Below are 21,488 nucleotides of genomic sequence, written 5' to 3'. Positions count from 1 at the left end.
TAGCCAGTAACATTAGGGTTGGAGGAAATTGCATCATTCCAGAGGTGCTCCCTTTCATGTAAAAGGGAACTACTTTAGAATACCAGGGAATGTGCATCTTCAGCTGCATTTGAATCCTGTAAACAGTATTATATACAATTTATGTGAATACATAATTTAATCATGACCTAACAGACGTAATAGATAGCTTAGAGTAGCATGTCACAAACTTAAACATGAGTATACTCTGCTTTCAGTGCAGGCACCCAGTGAGAGTCACAGCAAGCCAAAGAGGTCATGAAGATATAGATGCCTGTAATTCCATAGTATAGACAGATTGCCTGACTCGCTGAGTTGTTGTCTTCCAGCTCTGATTTTTACTCGGGATTTAGTAAGTGGCAAAATTAGCAATTTTTTCTCTGAAATTCTTGTGTTACTATTTCCAATTTAGCATTTCCACTTGTTTCATTATGTAGGGTTCGTTTGGTTGCTTTTTTTCTCTTATCCTGAATGTCTTTAACTTGGGTACTGTTAACATCATCTCTCACTATTTATTCTAGAATTCAGATCATCCACAATAAGGCACCTACAGATTTCCATAAAGTGGGGAGAATGTCAGAAGAAGGACATGGGTTTTGAAAACCAAGGTCACTTGTTTAGTAGGATAACTTAAATGAGAATCCTAAAAAAGACTTACTGTACAAAAGAGAGACACCACTAGAAGAGGTGGGATAAACAGCTACCATACTTTCTCAGGAAATCTGAGTTCCTTTTCAAACCAGAATAACAGTCACCATCTGCAGATTATAGGAAGATGCAAAAGCAGATAGTGGAAGGGGATTGCATCTTTTTTACAACAGTCATAATTATTACCTGTAAATCTTTGATTAACAGCAGCAAAAAACTCTCTGAAGTTCTCTGTCATCTCCTGCCTCTCCTTTTCTTCCTTAGTAGCAGGAACCACAGTTGTCTTCTTGCTTCCACAGCAATCTTACAAGACAGTACAGCTTATTTAAAATGTGTTTGTCACCTTCCAGCCCTCTTTTGTCACCCACAACTTTTCCAACTTCTACCATTTACTTTCCATTGTCCCCTCCTAATTAATCTTACCACAAGGGAAATCAGCTGATCTTCCCCCCATTCATAGGTGTTTCTTCTGAGTTACATTTTCCCTAATCAACCTTCGTGAAGCCCAAACACAGAACATAAAAAAGGAGCAATAAGAACTTGTGAATATATTAGCAAATTACAATAACTGATCAGAAGTAAGTAAATAAAATTTCGTTGTGTTGCAAAGTGTGTTTTGCTCACAGTCGCAGGGAAAGTTAGGTTTGATGGAACAAAACCACTCAGTGTCACAAAATCTGAGATTTATTTACTAAGTAGGATGGATATAAGAAGTAGATAGCAATTTTTATTCCACCTCATGCACCCACATACAGACTGCATAGGATGCTCATATCAGACAAGGCCTCCAGTCCAGCTGTGATCAGCACCATGGCCTCAAGGGAACAGAACATATGATCTACCTGGCTGAGATGTCCAAGCCCTGGATGGCAAAGTGAGTTCAGCCTTTGCAGTGATGAACACATCCATGTATATGCTTTGCCCAAGTGGAGCTACTGTTGTCAGTATTTATTGCTTTCTAACCTAAAAATTCTGTTTAAGCCCCCAGAGACCTCACCCAAGGCCAATAACTTGACTTTCTCATGTCTTAAGTGTCATGACCCACTGGTAAGTGGCATGCTGTTCATTATGAATTCTTGTCAGGCTGAACAAAGGTACTGGACACGTCAGTGAGCTCTTATGTTTTATTGTACAGTCGCCTTAACTCTGGCAACCAATCCACTGTTTAGACTCAAAAGGCATTAGCTAAAAAGCACTTAAATTCTTACAATGCACTTCCACATGAGTGGTGGCCCTTAACAAGCTCTTAATTTTGTACAGTACCCTTCAACAAGTTCTCAGCTCCTACAACAAACTCATCAAAGGTGATGGCTCACAAGCCACAACACACTTCCACAATTTCCCATTCCCACAACAGACTTCGGTACAGAGCACAGGGTAGAATATGATAGCTGTGTTTGTCCAGACAAGGCAAGATGGGAGAGAAATAAAGACAGAAAAGGGAGAGAGAGAACAAATATCATCAGTCCTTAGACCCACGTTGGTCCTGTTGCATGGATGGTCTGGGGCTGAGGTTAAGAAACAAAGAAAGTGAAAGAGGGAAAAGAGAAAGGGGGCTGGATCCGCTTACTTTTATAGTTAACCTGGTGCATGCATCTTATGGAAACTAGATTTTTCATGCTGTTTTCTTCATGCATGCACAGCCAGCCTTTTGAGCCCTCCTCCAGGGAGTCAGTTGAGGGCAGAGGAGTCTCAAGGTGGAGCAGGAAGTTGGCTCAGAACAGCATTACACCATCTTTACAGGACCCTCTCTTCTGACCTCATCTTTTCTGAACTAACAGTCAGAATGTTTGAGACAAAACATGCTGATGTGTGGTCCTCTACACTAAGTCAATTACCTGTTGTTAACTAAAACACTATCATCTCCTGGGCCCTTGCCCTAGATATATTATGTGGATGAAAATCTCTTAACCGTTCAGCTGTTCATCTTTTTTTCCTAAACCGTTAGAAAAGGGTGGATATAGTCCACCTCTTTAGAGTAGGCCTTCTCCATAATAATCAGCTGTGCTCTGTTAGTGATCCCAGCCCAATAATTTTGTGTGATAGAGCCGAGCAGATGTAGTCAAGGTCTTATTTAAATGGTGTTTTCTTATAGGCTTCACCCTATGAAATTCTTCCTCTAATTAATGTCATCTCTATTTAACATGTCTGTAATTCACCTTCTTCCTCTTCATACAATGACATATATCTGGCAACATCATGTCATAGGTGTTGGGGTTTTTTTTGAGAATAAACTCAAACAATATAGAGAGAACCTCAAGTTTTTTTCAGATTTTACATTGTAATTGGTACACATGACTGAAAATAGTTGTCAATTCTTAAACAAGTAGTAGAACTGAACAGTCACAGGGTGAAGGCAATCATCTGCAAAGACAGGAGTTAAAATATTTCTTAGTTTTTCATAGAAGATGCAATTATTTGTCCTTCTTTGAGCTCAGGGGCATAAGGAAAATGTCAAAAAGTGATGAATGTCCAGTTATCCTAGTCTATTCAACACATAAAATGATATTTTTCATCAAATACAAAAAAAAGAATTTTGAAATATCACAACATAAAAGCAGATGAAGAGACATATCCTTATAATTGATGCCTTTGTGCAGTCATACCTTCTGTAAAATGAAGTAAAGGTGTAATCTAGTGGGTAGAAAAGTGTTAAAAGGATAGCATAGGTGACAGTAAATCCTTATGTCTATGAATTTAGAAATACTTATTTCTGTGACTAGCAGTCTTCTTACCATTCTTAGTCCTTGCCCCTGTTCACTCACTGTGTTATCTGCCTTATCTTTATACTTCTCATCTATTTTCCACTAATGTTTATCAACTCATTTTTGTTGTCTTCCTTTTCCTCATTCCTCGTCTTTAATCAGTATAATTGTTTATCATAAAGAAGAGGTGAAAAAAATAATTCTGTTGAATTTAAGAAAGAGCATACCATGTCAAGATGAAATTCAGTGTTGTATTTCCAAAACTGTGTACAAGCAGATATTGAGAAAAGAACATGAACAGGATAATAACACTACTCCCCAGTAATCTTTCGTCATCCAAATGACTTCCACCTCAAGAGATTTTTTGAGTCAGATAGAGTTCCTGTATGGGTTTAGAAACTTCAATGTATTTTTCTTTTAGGACTGTAGAAGTACCATGTATTCATAGAATCATAGAATCATAGAATAATAGAATCATAGAATCACAGAATCAACTGGGTTGGAAGGGATCTCTGAGATCAAGTCCAACCCTTGATCCAACACCGCCGTGGTTACTGGACCATGGCACTAAGTGCCACATCCAGTCTCATCTTAAAAACCTCCAGGGACAGAGAATCCACCACTTCCCTGGGCAGCCCATTCCAATGCCTCATTACTCTCTCTGTAAAGAATTTCTTTCTAATATCTAACCTAAACCTCCCGTGGCACAGCTTAAGACCATGCCCTCTTGTCTTACTGATGGCTGCCTGGGAGAAGAGACCGTCATCCACCTGGCTACAACCTCCTTTCAGGGAGTTGTAGAGAGCAATTCCTTAAGCACTGTTAACTTTCCACTGTCTGCAGCAAGTTCTAAGGTTGTGTGTGATCAGATTTTTCTNTTTTTTTTTTTTTTTGTTTTTGTCTGTTTGTTTGAGTTTGGTTTCGTTTGAGCCTGGCATTGAAAGTTACTGATGTACAAAAAGAGCAATTCACATGCTATATGGAAGCTAGAAAAAATAACGAGGAGATAGGGTTGCAGCAGGTAAGATTCAGGATTTAGGAAAGAATTTAGGAAAAAACATGTAGCTGAAACCTCTTGTCTATTTGATAATATTGGAATGTTACAAACATCAGTGAGGAAACTGATACAGTTTATCCACTTGAATGGGTTGAGTTCACTTCCTGATGATTTTCTATGAGGTTATGAAGTATAAAGGTAATTTTGCTCGCTTCTTATCTGTTAAGAGAAAAAGAAATACTACAGTAATGTCAGTAATCTTCTAAGTTGTCTCATCTTTGTTTTTCTTGTTTATTGTTATTGGCTTTTGCTACCAGTCACTGTATTGTCTTATTCAAATGATATAATGCTTAAGATGAGACAATTATGGTTACACAAATTTTATTGAGAATTCAAAAATTATTGATAATTTCTTTGTAGGTGGTGATGCTCTTTTCCCTATTCCTAAGATTTCTCTTCTATAGAATACATAGTTTGTGAAAGCAAGCTGGGGTTCAACTGGCAAAATAATTGAGGAAGTTTGGTTTTGCTATTTACACCCATGCAAACTATATTTTCCACCTCTACTAAAATTCCTTCTCATTTTAGAAGGTGCTGACTGTTAGAAGACATGCATGTCACAGGGGTAATCCCTTCTGAAATTAACTCTTTAAATTCACTGCAGCGTGGAATTACCATTTATAACAGTTAACATAAAGTTCAATTTGTGGTGTATTTTAATCTAACATGTCTTGCTGTTTTTTTTCATGGCAACAAGCAGCTTGCTTTTCTTCATCTACAGTACAACTACTCAGTTGTACACATACAGCTGAAAGAGAGATTCTCTGTTTCAGCACTCACAGTAGTAGAAATGTTCCCAATTTGCAAGTGTATTAAGTGCAAATGGCCCAAGTTATTTTATATTCTCTGACTTCTGATAGGGATATCTTGAAATTTGACTAGTCTTTCTCTGACTAACCTATAATGTTTTAGATTTATTGGTTTTTAAAAGTATCAGTTTTCAACATGTATCTAGTGAGTATTAGTATTCCATCTATTAATTATGTGAACATTTTTACACAAGTGTGGAAATGAATCTTTTGTGTTTGTGATTCCAGGCTTTATTTGAGTTGAAATATTTTTATGAAAATTTATATTGTTATGTGAAACACTCTTGCAAAACCTACAGTGAACATATATCATCACAATTCCAAGTGAAAGACTTTACAAGTGTCTCTGTTTAATTAGTGTCTATTATAGGAGAAATATAGGAATGAAGGCAGTTTCCAAAGGAAAAAAAAAAGAAGATAAACACAGTTTTCTCTTTTTCATTTCTTTTTTTTTTATTTGTTTATTTGTTTGTTTTCAGAACTTTGCTTCAAAAAACAAAAGCAAAAATAGCACAACAGATTTTTTTTCTTTTCAGTATAATTTAACTTCTTTTATGTAGGATTTTTTTTTCTCCTTTTGTAAGCATCAGATCTCTTCCCATGTATTCTTCATTTTGAAATTTCTTCTAGCAGAGATATCCCACAATCCTAAAATTCCTGAAGTGCCTATGCCACATTAATTTTCCAATTTTGAGATTTTAAAGACCTAGATATTATATTGAACTGGTGTGTTTATTTCGGGGAGCCAATGCTAACAAATGGAAATTAGTATTTCAAATTAGAAAATCACAGAAATGGCAAGTTGATTTTCAAGGTTATGGCTGTGGTTTTGTTGCAATTTGAATGAATCTCACAAAAACTCATAAGTACTACTTTCTAATAGGTATAAAAAGTATAAGTAATTTACACAAGTTTATAAGTTTTCAAGTATTAAAAATTATCTGAGACATACTGCATTCATACTCCCACAGAGACAAAAGACTATATTTATTTAACTTAATTCTTCCACTTCCATTCACTTAAGACCACCTGAGAACTCTGACTCTCTTTGCTTTGCAGAGGCTGTACAGAAAAAATATTTAAAAATCTCAGTAGTGACTACAAATGGTTTATAGGACTTTGAAATTGATGATCAGAAGCTGAAAATCCTAGATCCAAGCATGTCAATATTTATTCATACCTTTCATAACATCATTGGTGCAATAGAGCACAGTTGAACAGATGCCAAGCTTCTAAGATTCAGCTCATGAAGAAATAACAAGCAAGTCAGACTTATTCTCATTGGAAATGAAGAAACTTAGTGATGTCCTAATTAAAGCACTGCTGTTTTAAATATGGTAAATAACACTGATCCAAGTAAGGCTTAACAGATGCAAAGAACATAATGACCTAAAAACTAAATTAAAAAAATAATTTTATAAAAATATTAAAACTTCTCATTTCCTCATATATACTGTTGTACTTAGGAAACAAATGAAAGATATATTTTTTACATTTATATTCAGAAAATGTTTAAGAATTAAAATATTTAAAAATGTAGATATGGTTTAGTTTGGGTTTTTTTTCACATAAATAATAAAAAGAAAATTGGTAAACTTGGTACTGAAAAGACCATAAGCTTATTCTGGTGTTCCTATAAAGTTTTGCTGAAGAAAACACTTCAGGATATGTGCACACCAATGAGTCTGTGAAAAGACTCATTGTTCAGAAAGGTATAAAAGGATTTATGACTTAGTAAAGACCTTTCTGTAGAAATGGATTTCAGGTACCTAAAATATGATTAAATTGTTCCTTTCATGTTTTTCCCCATCACTTTGAGAAGCAACTCTTGGGACATCTCTGTCTTGAAAGGCTTCGAATAGTGGCATAAGGAATGAGGGATTTTTCCAGGAGGCATTCTGGATATTGTTATGAAATATTTAGATTGAGAAGATATCTCTGTGTTCTTTCAAGAATTCAATGAGGTTGCAAATTATTCCAGGTGGTGCTCTTAACATATTAATGAACATACTTATTCAAATTCACTTATTAATCATCAATATTAATGTCCCCAAATTGTAGGGAGGTGACTAGTCCCAGTCACTTCAAAGAGCTGAAAAAAAAATATCAGTGTGGATGTGCAAGTTCAAAATGGTCTTGAAGCAGGAAATTATTTCAACATCAACAAAAACTAACCTAACATCCATTCATTTTCTAAGTGAGAGAGATCAACATTAATTTTAGACTGAAATAGCTTTTTCAGCAATAAAAATACTGCAGATTACTTCACCTCTGCAACTTGCCACGTACTTCAGTGGCAAACCAAGTGGGTCAATTAAATGTAAGTGCTACACTGAACCTGTCCTTTGAGGGAGCAAAATCTTATTCAAGAGCTATTTCTCCAATACAACGAAAATTTAAAATTGATTTACTGTCTAAATGTGTCAGTTCTTATAAACAGAGATGTAACGAGGGTCTATAGAATGTCAGATAAAGGAACAGAGGACCGAATGGGGGAATGGATAACGCTGCAGTATAATGAAGTATAATTGTTCAATCAATAGTTTGCTTTAAAGGTGTAGGTAAGAATTCATTAGACATAGATTAAACAGGTATTGCTTTGTACAGAGAGCAATGAACTGCAAGTTTATGGTGGGAAAACATTTGCTCAGAAAAGAGTTAAAAGGATTAAAAGCTACTAAAATGCACTGAAGCAGATCATGCTAATGAATAGCTTTTAACACCAGCTAAATAGTATCCTTTATCTGTTTTCCCTCTCTCTTTCTACCCTAGTTCTGTGTCAGCAAAGGTAGCTGCTAAGGTAGGCTGGTTGCTGCAAGGAGCTTTTAAATTCCAGCTGTTGCTGCAACATGGCAGGTGTCATTCTTTAGATATGAAGCAGCTGATGATGAGTAAAATCCCTAAAATGAGTAGCATCACATTCAGTCTTAAAGCACTTCACACAAATAGATGTTTGCCTGCAGGATCATTCCCCAGGTATTGATGCAAACATTTTTAATTTGTTTGAGTAGCCCTCCTCCTGGTTTAAAAGGTTCAGCTATCTAATCAGGGAGCAGCAGCAATGCTGTGCGATTTACAGCACATCTAAAAAAGCAAGTACTCAAACAAATAATGGGAAAAGATACGATTATCTCTATAAATACCCCAGGAGTGAGCAGGATAGCAAAATGCCCAGGAGGAGAAAGAACTTTTTTAATTAAAGGACAATGTTGGCAATTGACAATGAGTAAATTTAAACTGGAAATTAGGAGATTTCTAACTATTAGAAGAGTCAGACTATGGAACAAGCTCCCAAAGGGTGCAGCGAAGGAAAAATACCTACTATATTTAAAGACACATCCAAAGAAATTTGTGAAAGTGATTGTGAAACAACAGGAGATTGGGCTAGTTTGCCCAGATCATTTTCAGTCTTATGTCATACTTTAATAAGCACGATGAAGAGAGGAACAACAATTCATAGGGTGATACGAATCTCCATTTCTTTCATTTGGTTGGAAATGGTATTGTAACTAGGAAAAATTATTATACTCACTGAATAAAATTTGTTGCACATAGTTTGAAAATCTGAAGTGAAGAATAATTGATTTCAGGAGCCTATTTCCCAGGCACACCAATCATGTATTTCAGAATAGGATACGTAAATGAACGGAAGCTTATACCTACTCCTCCATCTAGTTAGTATGGTTTAGTGAGGGCATAAAACCACATAGTCCCAAAAGAGCATCCTTTAAGTCCCTTAAGTATAACATTGCTTAACCTCTTTAGCATTCTGTAAAAAAAAATCAGTTGCAAAGCATAACTGGAAATCCTGACACCAATTTAAGTCACTGCTGGAATAGCCAGGGACTTGAATGGAGTCTTTATTCCACTTGGAGCTTCCCAAGGCAGTTGTTTAGTTGCATATCAAGTTCCTCTACCTGTTGAAGCAAAGATTTGCAAATTGGATTCAACAACTGCATAGTGCTGTTCTAGACATACTTGTCTAAAAGTCAAGCCATCCTTTTTAGTTGATTTATGTTTCAGTAAAATGCACCAAACTAAAAAGAACAAAAAGAAAATCATAAGTGCGTATCATTGCTAATGTTTGATAGAAATGTAGAACTTGAAGATTGGAAGATAGTAGTAGTCCCTCGGTAAATGATGTTACTCCAAAATCAGCATCAATAGGAAAGGTACATTTAATGTGATAAATTAAAATCCCACATTAATGAAATTATTATATCGTGCTTTGCAGAAAAATGTCAATAAGTGATCTCAAAGTAATTTCACTGACAGACAATGTAACAAAAAGCGTTGATATTTTAAATGCTCATTGGCATTTAATTTAGAAAGTTTTAAGACATAACAATGAGCCTCATTAGGAGAGTTTATCTCAATCTGTGAGATTACTCCTCAGTGGCAGTAAAACTGTACTTAATTTTCATGTTCTCTGAAATGGATAATGCTGTTATTAATTTTTGTTAGTGAAATCCATACAGGACTGAAAAACCTCTGAATCCCATTGCACTATGTGCAATACAGACACCTAATTCTGCCTGGACAGTTGGGGACAGGGAAGAAAAAAAAAAAAAAGAGATTTCTTACCTTTCCAAGAGACAAGCAGCTAATCACTATCTAAAGACACAAGACTGTTTTCCTATATCTGTATCCATGCAGTCTTTTATGTATTTGACCTTGTTTCTTGAAGTTTGTCTTAAACCCATAAATTCTTATGCTTCCCAGGATAAGAAGGGGATGAAAGGGGATGGAAGGTCATGGAAGGGGTGATTGTTCTGAAATTACTGCCACATCTCTTTGGTCAAGTACAGCAGTCTAATGGTCTCTTATAGCTTTGAAAACCCTTGGGTGGTATTTCATATCTGGCAAATAAACTATAATAACTGCATAGAGTTTTTGTGAAAAAAAATCCAAACCAAACCAGGGACAAGGAAGAGGATAGAAATCACCATTCCAGTGGGAAGAGAAATACGATGTAGAGTCACTTAAAGGAAGCATTTAGGCTGAGATTTCTTGTTATGAAATGTTATGAAAAAGTGGTTTTGGAGAAAATAAACATTTCCATTTTTCTGTAAAATAGAATATACATGCAAAACATTCTCAGTCCAGAAACTCTGTTCAGAAACCAAGTATTTCCTCTACTTGACGAATAAGTTAAGTAAGATATGAAGCTTTGCTCTTTTTTTTCCTCTCTCTTCTGATTCTTCTGTTTTACTGCATCACAGTTATGTATCAGAAGGAAAAGAGAGCAATATTATCTCGAGCAGCCTAGAAAGTATTGACAAAGATTTCTTCCTGAGGAATGAAAATATTCTGAATTTTGAGAAGACCGTTAGGATTGATTCTTTCTCTTTGGTGAATATTTAACCAGCAGATGACTAAGAAAAATTATGTAAAATATAGATTATAATGATAATTTAAACTCACTCAGAGTTTTATATTTGTTTCTTGACTGGTTTATGTTTGTTTTAACCTAAAATAGTTTAGGTCTTTTTGTGAGGGGTTCTGTCCTGTACATTACTAGATAAAATTCCTTATGATGTTTAGTTAGAGGAACACTGAGTTTCTCTGTCACCACAGAACTTAAGAGAAGACAAATTTTCTAAGATTCTGAGGATGTGGAATTTGAGATATATTTGAAACTCAGAGTAGGGGAAGTTGAAGTCAGGTAGAAATGGGCTTAACCTAGTTTAAGTAGTGATAAGACAGTGGGAGAGTATGGAAAACTAGGATTTAGACACTTAAATTATTTTATTTTATCAACCATAGCTTTAAACTTGGCATGTGCAAACTCTATTAGGTTAGGATTTAGAGTTCTTAAATCTTTTCTACAGTTTTTCTCTTAGGCTAGTCTCTTTTCATGCACTTGCTCAGTGCGTAACCAAATAACCTGCGTAGAAGACATGGTCAAGCTGAATGTGGTTGGAATATTTTCTTTATCGGTAAGGAGTACTAGTTTAAACTCCAGGGACAGACCAAACCTTTAACTCCCACAGCCTTGGTGACATCTTCATTTCCAAATTGCTGGGTTGTGTTAGATGTTGTCTGTTCTATCATTATCATTTTACAGTATCTTGATAGTAGATGTCGCTGGAGAAATCTGTTGATCAGATAAAGTAAATATCCAAGTATTGCTCTCATGAGGAACAGGAATGTCCATTTAAAATGTTTGAGGCTTTTTCATGGCTAAGTAAGCTCTGAGAAGTAGTTACAAGAAATTTTCCTTTGCTCAACAATTGCAATATTATCCTCACTTATGTTAAAGGATGTCTTAGAATTAATTAAATGTTATCATTGAAAAAATTATACAAGACATTTATTAGTCAATCTGCCAGGTGCTTCTTCCAAACATATGGATGCAATCTCCACCTGTGAAGAATTTCTGAGAACTTATTAATCAAAATAAAGACCAATTGTTTCTCTAATTAGGTTATTTTGTGGATATGTAAAAATAAATTACAACAATTTAGCAACTAAAGAAAAGAACCATTTTTGTTTTGACATTCCATGTTACTAGGAGAAACATCTGTGTATCTGATTTGCTGTAATGAGCAATTAATCGTTAAAACATAAATCATCTAATTAAAGAAAAATATGATCATGAGGATAGTATTTGGCTTCCAACTTATGTTAGTCATTCTTTAAAGTTTTTTCTCCTTCAATTCTGATTACAAAGGTGGACTATATTGCTGCTAAGCTATAATCAGTCTAACATTTTTAGTTTTAATAACAGTTTGTGTATTCAATTCAGTTTGTGGTGATGATCCCAGCATGGTTTAATGATTTGTATCACACTCCAAATGAAAAATTATATTATTTGCATGAATAATTTCTCAGCAATTCCCCTTAATTTTAAGATTAATGTGTTTTCATTTTTTCCAAGTATGTAAAAACAAACAAATAAATAACACCCCTGGAATCTCTCAGTGCTCCTAAAACCTTTTATGAATGTATTTTCACAGAATCACGAAATCAGAGAATCAATTGATCAAGTACAACCCATGACCCAACACCACCCTGCCAACTACACCATGGCACTAAGTGCCACATCCAGTCTCTTCTTACATATCTCCAGGGACAGTGACACCAACACCTCCCTGGTTAACCCATTCTAATGTCTGATCATACTACCTGTAAAAAATTTCTTTCTAATGTCTAACATAAACCTCCCCTGGCAGAGCTTAACATTGTGTGCTCTTGTCCTGCTGCTGGTTGCCTGGGAGAAGAGACTGAACCCCATCTTGCTCCAACCTCCTTTCAGGTAGTTGTAGAGAGTGATGAGGTCTCTTCTGAGCCTCCTCCAGACTAAACAGCTCCAGCTCCCTCAGCCTCTCCTCATAGAGCCTGTGCTCCAGTCCCTTCACCAGTCTCATTGCCCTTCTTTAGACACTCTCCAGCACCTCGATATCCTTCCTGAACTGAGGGGCCCAGAAATGGACACAGGACTCCAGGTGTGGCCTCACCAGTGCTGAGTACATGGGCAGAATCACTGGCCTGGTCCTGCTGGCCACACTATTCCTGTTCCAGGCTAGGATGCCATTGGCCTTCTTGGCCACTTGAGGACACTGCTGGCTCATGTTCAGCTTCCTGTTGATTAGAACCCCCAGGTCCCTTTCTGCCTCGTCGTTCTCCAGCCACTCTGACCCAGCCTGTAGTGCTGCATGGGGCTGTTGTGGTCAAAGTGCAGGACCTGACACTAGGTCTTGGTAAACATCATATCATTGGATTCGGCCCATTTATCTAGTCTGTCCAGGTCCCTCTGTAGAGCCCTCTTACCCTTGAGCGTATTGACACTCCCCCCCAACTTGATGTCATCTGCAAATTTGCCCTCTGGTGGACTCAATCCCCTCACCCAGATCATCAATAAAGATGCTAAATAGGACTGGGCCCAACACTGATCCCTGTGGGACACCACTAGTAACTGGCCATCAACTGGATGCCACACCCTTCACTACCACTCTCTGGACCTGGTCATCCAGCCAGTTCTTAACCCAGCACAGAGTGGCCCTGTCCAAGCCACATGCTGCCAGCTTTCCCAGAAAAATGCTGTGGAAGACTGTCTCAAAAGCTTAGCTGAAGTCCTTCCCCTCATCCACCAGGTGGGTCACCTGGTCATTAAAGGAGATCAGATTGGTCAGGCAGGACCTGCCCCTCCTAAAACCGTATTGGCTGGGTCTGATCCCCTATAGGTACTGTAGGTGCCATGTGATTGCACTTAGGATAGAATCATAGAATCATAGAATCGATTGGGTTGGAAAAGACCTCTGAGATCATCGAGTCCAACCCTTGGTCCAAATCCAGTCCATTTACTAGATCATGGCACTCAGTGCCACGTCCAATNAAAAACCCAAAATTTTGACGATAGCACCATCCTCTAAGCCACCTATTGGTAAGCTGTGCTTTCCTAAACCTTTCCTCATTTATCTCCTCATTCATCCCAGCTAGCACAGGAACTGAGCCAATTACTACCTGTTATGATCTGCTCCATAACCGTACTGGGCACCAAGGTCACGCTGACAGGCCTGTTGTTTCCCAGGTCTTCCTTTGGGCCCTTCTTGTGGCTGGGTGTCACATTAGCCAGCTTCCAATCAGCTGAGACCTCCCCAGTGAGGCAGGACTGGTGATAAATGATAGAGAGTGGCTTGGCGAGCTCTTGTTCCATCTCCCTCATCACCCTAGGATGGATCCCACCTGGTCCCATAGACTTGTGAGGATCCAAGTGATTCAGCAGGTCACTAACTTTTTCCTCTTGGATAATGGGGAGTTATTTGGCTCCCCGTCACTGTCTACCAGCCCAGGAAGCCAGTTGTCCTGAGGACACTTCACGAGTTGCCTGCTCTTTTTTCCAGAGGTGATAGACTCTCTTTTTTTCCCCAATCCCCTGCAAAATCTCCTGCAAAATCTCTCTGTTCAGCCAGACCAGTCATCTTCCCCACCAGCTTGCCTTTTGGCACATAGGGACAGCCTGCTCCTGCACCTTTGTATTGGGTCTGGCTGAGCTGGAGTTCGTCTCCCCACAGTAGCCCTCACAGTGCTGTGCTTTGCACTAGCAGCTAGAAAGGTGTTGATAACACACAGTGTTTTGGATACTGCTGAGCACAGCACCAACAGTGTAACATTCCTTCCTTACTTGAGGGCAAGATCCTGGGAGGGGAGCCAAGTAGGCCAGCCGACCCAAACTGACCAAAGGGATATTCCATATCATGTGATGTCAGCTCAGATATAAAAGCTAAGGCACAGAGCAGGAGGGGAGGCATTCGTTGTCTCCAATGGCTGCCTGCTGAGAAACTGTCAGGTGTACCGAAGCCCTCCTTCTCGGGAGTGGCCGACCGCTGCTGCTCATGGGAAGTAGAGAATAAAACCTGCTATCCTTTGCTTCTGTGCATGCAAGCTTTGCTTTGCTTTTTTACTTTAAATAAACTGTCATATCTCAATCCACAAGTTGTCTTTCTTTTTTTTCCTTTTCCACCTTGCTCTTTCACCTGTCCCTCTGGGAAGGAGAGTGATAGAGTGGTTGGGTGGGCACCCAACCCACTTCTTTCTTGAAGTATGTCCATCCTTCCTGGACCCCTTTGTTTTTAAGGACTGTTTCCCAAAGTACTCTCCAAACCAACCTCCTAAATAGGCCAAAGTCTGCCCTCTGGAAGTCCAGGGTAGAGGTTTTGTTGACACCCTTCCTTACTTCACCAAGTATTGAAAACTCTATTGATAATTTCATGAGTACTGTGCCCCAGACAGCCTCCAACCACATCTCCCACCAGCCCTTCTCTGTTTGTAAACAGCAGGTCTAATGGGGCCCCAGCCCTGGTACGTTCATTTATCATCTGCAATAGCAAATTATTCTCCATCCAATCTAGCCATCTCCTAGACTGTCTCTTCTCTTTGTTGAGTTCCCAGCAGACATCTAGCAAGTTCAAGTCACCCACAAGAACAAGGGCTGGTGATTTTGAAACCTCTGCCATCTGTTTGTAGAATAATTCATCACCTTCTTCATCCTGGTTGGATGGTCTATAACAGACCCCCACCAGGATGTCAGCCTTGTTGGCCTTCCCCCTGATTCTGACTCATAAGCACTCAACCTTATCGTCACTGACCTCATGTTCTAGAGAGTGAAGAGACTAACATATAGAGCCACCCCTCCACCTCTCCTACCTCTTCTGAAGATCTTGTAGCCATCCATGGCAGCATTCCAGTCATGCAAGTCATCCCACCACATTTCCATGATGGTGACTATGTCATAGCTTTCCCGTTGCAGGATGGCTTCCAGTTCATCTCGCTTGTTTCCCAAACTGTGTGCATTATTGAACATTCACTTCACCTGGACTGCTGATATCACTCCTAATCCTGGCTTTCCACCCTTAAGCTCTTTTCTGAAGAGTTTGGTTTCAACCCCTTCCCCCTTCAAACCTAATTTAAGGGGGGTACTTTTGAATTAGATGATCAGTGGAGCATAGAGGCATGAGAAAGAAATCATATTAGGATGTGAAACCAGCTAGAGTATGGTACAATGTAACTTCGTGGCACAAGCTAATTGTAAGGTCCATTGTCCTTTTTAGCTAATCAGCTTGATATCCCGTATTATCAGAGCTGAGTTCTTCCTTGGTTTTGTTACATATTGCAAGATAGATACATCTACTCTTGAAACACAATGGTAGAGGTCATACATAGGGGTGAGAAAGATGATGATGGGAGGAAGATTATTTGGGCAGGGGTTGCTCGCCCCTTGCCCTACAAGTAGGGCATGCGCAGAGTGTTGCCATTAGGTAATGATTAGGTGGTATTTGGCTGCCATTCAGGCATCACCTTATACTGCATACTGGCCCTACATAGTGTAATGTGGAGCTGATAAAAATAGGGTTTTGGGACTGCTGAGCTGAGTGATACTCATCCTGCCACCGAGACTGTGTTGCTCCGCGGAGACGCCCACTAAGCCTGGGTACCGACCAGCTGCTGCAGATCCTGATGGTCCTGGCCTGTCTGTGTGGGTAAGCAGAGTTTTTTGATAGGAAGCAACTGAGAAAGAAAATCTTTAATATCCTTTAGTGATCCTTTAATACCCTTTTAGTAGTATCCATAATATTTTCCCTTTAATTTCCCCTGCTACTAACCAATATCGTGTTAATAGTTATCCATAGAATTGTGTTAAGATCCTTTTGGTATCTCATTTAACTCCCTTTTTACTAACAAATATTATACCGTATTGAATGCTGTTCTTAGTATTTTTTTTAATGCCACCCAATAAGGCAGTTATATTGTATCCTTTTTAGTTTTGATTCTCTTTGCTAAGGTTATTATTACTATTATTCTCACTGTAATAAAGATATTTTTTGTGTTTGAATGTTTGTGGGACTTGTCTTTATTCTGGGCATGTATCCCAACGAACTGTTACACCTGGTTTAAAGCCCGGTTGATCAGCCCTGCCAACTTATATGCTAGGATTCTTTTTTTTAATTAATTGTCTTTAACTCTGCGGGAGAACTGGAGAATTGTTAAGCACTAGCAGGATGCACAGAGGTTAAGAAGTGTCTGTCCTCAGGGATTTTCAAAACTTGACTGGACACAGTCGCAGGCAACCTGCTCCTGCTTTGAACCAGATCTACAACAGGATTACTTGAAGACCTCCCACCCAAACTGAATCTTTCCATGAGTTTATGAAAATAGTAATTAGTGATATTATATAGTGGCACCATTGTAAATAGAATTATACAGGGAAGCAATTTTCACAATTTAGTCAAACAGAAACACATTCATAAACATTTTAAAATACCTATGTTTTAAAATTTTTAATGTATATGTCACATTTGTGCACCTGTGTTTTTGCGTATATATATACACAGATGTATACATATTTACATACATTCATACATGTATGCATACACATCATATTATGTTAAAACATCCCTTTTTATACATCAGACTTTGAGGCTTAATGTGCTGACATTTTTGAAGGATTTTTGATATTACTATTTTATTTCCAGTTTATTCTATTTAAATTTCAATGTGTTTTAATTAATGTAGATTTCATAATAATAGTAAAAAAAAAATAAAGATTGCTACAATGAGGATTGAAACCAGAGCTACTCCCTAAATGAATAGCTTTGAATAAGAACAATAGATAGCTTATACAAAAAGAATAATGTTATTTCCTTTAGATAAACACTTAGTGGACTGAATTTCTTTTTTTACGCTTTTGACTTCTCAGTTATTCAGATATAATTATCAGGAAATTTCTGGTTCTCATAATGCCAGTGTAAATTGAAAGTAAATCTATGATATACACTAAGTTACAGCTGTTGGTGTATGTATTAAAAACCAAATATGACTTATTTATATAGCTAATTATGGAGAAAATAATGATAGTTTTGCAATGAATTTCATCCTATCACCATCTGTTACATGTTTCAGAGCAGGTTTTTAATCCAGAAGGTGGTTTTACTTAGAGTGATGATAACTCAATCTATATCTTTACTACAGGACATATTCATTGCATTACAACCTTAACAGAGTACAATATCATATAATGTCCAATTCTTCATTCTTGCTTACATAAAATTCATAATGACTTTGGTTCTTTAAAACAAAAATGCCTCTGGAAACCACACCCAGCACATATGACATAACAGTCTTGAAATGACAATCTGTTAACTAAGAATTGTCATATGAAATATTTCCTAAAGGATGATATTGAACTACAGAAATAGGTGTTTTTGCATAAATTAAGGTGCTTAATGAGTGTCCCAATTCTCAGCTGCATTAAGGTCCCAAAAGTTAAAAAAAAAAAAAAGTATTTTTCATTCTTCCCTGCAGTCTGTGGTACTGTTTCAGATGATTGTCGTGTTTATGGATGAAATCATACTTATCTCTGCCATACTATCTGGTTCAGCAAGTAATGTTCAATTTAACCCAACTGTTGTCTGTAGGACAACACTTTCTTTTTGTTCTCTCTTCTTTCTACCTCTTTCAGAAGACAATATTCAGGAAACCACAATACACACATATGCTTTTAATCTTAGCATAACACACACATATTTCATTTTTTACTACCGAAAAGTTTAATGATTTAAGAAAAAATACTGCTTATATGCTTAGTGTTTTATTTCCTTTCCTTCTCATACCAGGAATTAAAAACCCAAACTTACAAAAATGTTAAAATATTGAAGAATTATGTTTAGAAATCTGATCCAAAAAAAGCATAAAATGTAACTTTTTGGATTGGTACATACAAATAAGTTTATAACTTTTATTTGAAACTGTGAAGGTTTCAAATTTGTTGTCTCAGAATTTCTTTAAAAAATGCTAAAATTTTCATGTAATGATAAAAAGTAATTATTAGAAAAAAATAAATAATAATCAAAACCCATCTTAAAAGATCAGGCTACTTGGGGCTACATAGCTGGGAAGAGAGACACAGGAAGAGCCCAAGTTGAAGAGAAGTCAAACTTTTGAGCACCCCTACAGGACAGACAATTAAGTGACTTACAAAGGTTTTACTTGCTCTTTGGGATAGCTGCAGAGAGCAAGTATGCAGCACTCTCCTGTGTAATTTTACTATAACTTCTTACATAGCTTTTCCAGGGCCAGATCTGATCTCAGACTGGAACTTTCCCTGCTTCAAGCTGATGAATATACTGTGCTTCTCAGAAAGTGAACCTGTGGTGCTCTATTTTGTTCTAGAGGCAATTTCCAGCTCAAGGTCTTTTTGGAGGGCACGAGGGGAATCTCTCAGGAATGTAGATTATTTTAGACATTAGAGATAATTATATTCTGCTTGACTTGTGAAACCATTTGCTAAAAAAAGTGCTAAGACACTCAATTTAAAAGTAGAAGAGATAATCCTACTTGAGACTGATAAGGTCTGAAGTCTTTATCAGCTACATTGCTGGTAGAGAGCTCTGGGATGGAAAGGATTAGCTCACCTGCTTCATTTCAAGCAACCTAAGCTTGTAAAAGAGCCCTCTAGAGAATCTGCTCACATAACTATGTGCTGGATTTGTGTCAGTTGTGTCACATCTGTCAGGCACCTGCAGTTTAAGTCCAGGCAGGACAGCTAGCATCAAATGCATGCTGTGCAGATTATATTTCATCACGTTCTGCTCTGAGCATCTGCCCAGTGATTCAGGTACATTGATTCTTCATTCCAGAGATGCTGTTTTTTTCTAATTTGAGATAAAATTTAAGAAAATACACTGGCTCCTGTACATATGTTACTATAAATAAGGAGGACTTGCTTCCTCTCTCTCACATATCTAGATACGCATGTGAATGTAAGATAAATTATTGGATGTAACACTTAAAATATTAATGTTAGATAAAGCTTCAAAAGAAATTAAACTATGTGGCCCGAGGACTCTAAGATAATAATAAATAAAACTATGTCACAAACCTAAGGTCTGCTTCATCCAGTTTCTTATTCCTATCTCTAACCAATACATAGACCTTCTCATAGAACCTTTATATCCATATCTTTTTAATTTTTTGCCATGTTCATTTCAGCACCTGTAATATATAATGAATCCTATTGCTGCTATTCACTGAGGCTTTTTTCACCAAGACCCTCTGTAGGGACCTTGCTCTATTTCTGATTCTTTCATGAATCTCAAAAAAAAAAAAAAATTAAAATCCATACAAAAGAAAGTATAAATGGGATCAAACTCATGCAGTATTTGCCTATTGTTACTTGTCTTTCAGTGACTGAATCACTCAAGCATTGCTACTACACAGGGCATATCCTCTTCAGGAATTTTCGAGTGAAAGTATAAGCTATTTGTGAGGGATTTTGTAGGAAGTACATTCCCAATATGCTCTAAAAAATTCCCCTCACTCCCACCATGGTTCACCTCATTGCCATCTGAGCAGGCTTCAGCGTTAGTTAGCTGAGGTGCTTTCTCTGTGCATGCTAGGGAAATAACTTCTCTACATGACCCAAAGAAAATATCCAAGCACCATACATACAACTAAAGTGAATTTAATTAGTTTTGATTGAGTTTATTCAAAATTTATTTTGTTTTTTTTTCTTATTTCTTATAACTATGCAATTTGTTGTGCTTAAGTAGAAAAACAAGACACTTAACGAGCATTAGGAGTGGAATGCACTTTGCAATTTTGTAGGCAGTCATGTAATACAAACTAAATTAAGTAGGGTTCGCAAGGTCACTTACTGTATGCCTGTTGAACTAGGATGTACTACACGAGAAAAGCAAGAATAGTATTAAGGATTTAAGCATATAAACTATCAAGTAGGTATAAACAGCTGAATACTCTTAATGAACAGATCAGAGCCTGTGCTTAAGAGGAAGGCAGAAGTTCCCAGAAATTTCTTTTTCTCTGGCTAGACAGAGATCCTTTTTCTACACCAGACCTTAGAGCTTTCTGAATTACAAATGTGAGAGAGACAAATCAGGCACCTTGGAGGTTCTCCAGGTTATTAGAGACACCTGAGTAGCCCCATTGACCATCCCCTGCTTGGACTGTGGGGTTTGAGAGAAAGGCTTTCCCCTAATATTCTATCATTTCTACTTATAGTACTTTATTATCCTGCTACATATAAGCTCAAAAAACCCCAAAACAAAAACAACAACAATAACAACCACCCAAAAAAACCCAAAACATCAAATGCCTATTTGAAAAAAAAACCACAATAACTTATATTCACAAATACTTGTCTTTTCAGATACAAAAAGAGAAACTTGTATTTTGGAAATGGGGTGGGCCTCAATCTGTTCATAATCTGATGTCAAATTGTCAGCTTTTTTTCCATGAATAGAAAAGAAATCATTCACTCAGCTACTTGAATAATAAAAAGTACCCCAGAACTCTACACTTGGAGTGGTAAAACCAGTTAAATAATATAAATCAGTTGTTTATATAAATGTAAATAAATTGATATAAGTAACTTGATAGATTATCTAACACTATTTTTTTTCTATGATTCACAGGGTGTTACGTATTATTGAAAGTAATGGACCTTTTTTATAACCGTAAGAGCAACACATTCATTGTTGTTTATAATTGGGAAGGAAAATCTAGGGAAAGAAATGAATTTATTTTTTTTTTAATACATCAAATAGGCCTTCCACATGAAGTTCATTACACTTTGTTTTTTCACATACAGTCAGGCTGCTTTCAATGAAAGCTCTCTATGATTCTGAATATTTTGATCTTTTTAAGAATTTTGCTCATTTCTTTGTTTCTTCTCTCTTCTCTATCATTCCATTTGATTCAGAAAAATTTGAGAAAAAAAAAGTTATCAACCAT

The sequence above is a fragment of the Lepidothrix coronata genome, unplaced genomic scaffold (assembly GCF_001604755.1).
Source record: "Lepidothrix coronata isolate B3197 unplaced genomic scaffold, Lepidothrix_coronata-1.0 Scaffold75, whole genome shotgun sequence".
Classification (NCBI taxonomy): Eukaryota; Metazoa; Chordata; class Aves; order Passeriformes; family Pipridae; genus Lepidothrix; species Lepidothrix coronata.
This window is presented reverse-complemented; position numbering follows the sequence as displayed.